Raw genomic sequence first — 1618 nt, forward strand, 5'->3', positions numbered from 1 at the left:
TTGACGATCACCCAGATTTGTGCCTGAAATTCTATGTAAAGCAGTGTCTGACAGCATTCATAATTTCGTCCATCGCAGCACAGAAGTCATCATTAATGAAAGAGAAATTTTTATGGCCTAGCATTAAAAAATACTGCCATCAGTGGTCGACATATATTTCGCAAGTCAGTAGTGGAAAGTCAGCAGACATGCACACATGACAGTGGGAGAATTTCCAGGGAAAACAAGCCATTTCTCTCACATACATATAGATATCATGGTCTCACTTCCACCAGCATATTCACGGCTATTGATAGACACACTCATGGGCTGAGGCGACTTCAGTGACAATGAAAAAATAGCAAGAACCTTTTTAACGACGTGGTTTTCCTGTTTCGGTTTTCCAGCTCATGTCACTACCTATCAGGGCGTTAATCTAAATCGATGTTTTTAATTGAACTTTCCAAGTTGTGTGGGTTGCAATACCACAATATGACCATCCACAATCCCACAAGCAAGAGGATGGTACAGCGCTTGAATAGTGTGGTGTAGTCAATAGGCATAGCTGTGGCGCCTGCTACTGACACCACAAACATACTCCTTGCTATCATAGCATAGCTGGCCACACCTTGGAGGCGGAAGTAACAAGAAGTTCACTGCGCCACCGACAGCAGCTTTTCTTGAAGTAGACTGACAGAAGGACACAAGGTCATTTCTACGCCAGGCTACATTCGTGTGAACACCTAGTCCACAGCAAGCAGCGAGAAGAGTACCACGTCCAGCGACAACAAAATCAGAGGCAATTAGTTAGACTTTTTTTAGTCAAACTGCAAGTCCTTGCATACGTTTCTGAACTTTGTCTCTGAAGAGTGTTATGAGAAAGAATTTCTATTGAACAGCACTTTGAGTTGAATTACCAATGACAGTCAGCACAAGTGTTGGGCTGGTTCTTTCTATGTATATTACCAGCATTGTGACCCACAATCACAGCATACAAGACATTGTATAAAAAAAGATAACTGTTAGTTTTGACTGTAAATATGTGTCAATTCTTGCATTTTATGTGTGCGATAATCATATCACTTATCACCTGTTCAATACCCAATTCATTTGTGACAGCCTGTCACCACACATAGGTAGTTGAAAGCCACACTTGTGTGCTAAGAAAACAGCTGGACCACTGGGCTACCTTGGGCCCTACTGGTCTCTCACATAGCTTTCAAACCAGATGTTGAAGCATTGTTTGTGAGTAAACATTACACATTCTGTCGGAGGTTTCTTCGGCACAATGACTGTTAGTTGAACCAAAGCTACACTTTTTACTGCAGTGTGTGCCCTCCTCCCCCCTTCCCCCCTCCATTATAGTTGCATCTTGATTGCTCGCTTTGGTTACCCACCTTCTATTCACACTGATCAGGGCGACAGTGCGAGTCCATCCCTTCCAACAGGCTGCGCGACTTGTACAGTGTCAATAAATTCTGCGCTATGGCTTATCATCCCCAAAGTAAGTGTTAGTCGAGTGCTGGCAACGTACCCGTAAGGCAACACTCATGTGTCATTCTAGTTTCTGGTCCAAGGCAATCCCATGGACCTTGCTCGAAATTCGCACAGCATTTAAAGAGAACTTTCAAGCTTCCCT

The sequence above is a fragment of the Schistocerca nitens genome, chromosome 2 (assembly GCF_023898315.1).
Source record: "Schistocerca nitens isolate TAMUIC-IGC-003100 chromosome 2, iqSchNite1.1, whole genome shotgun sequence".
NCBI classification, from domain to species: domain Eukaryota; kingdom Metazoa; phylum Arthropoda; class Insecta; order Orthoptera; family Acrididae; genus Schistocerca; species Schistocerca nitens.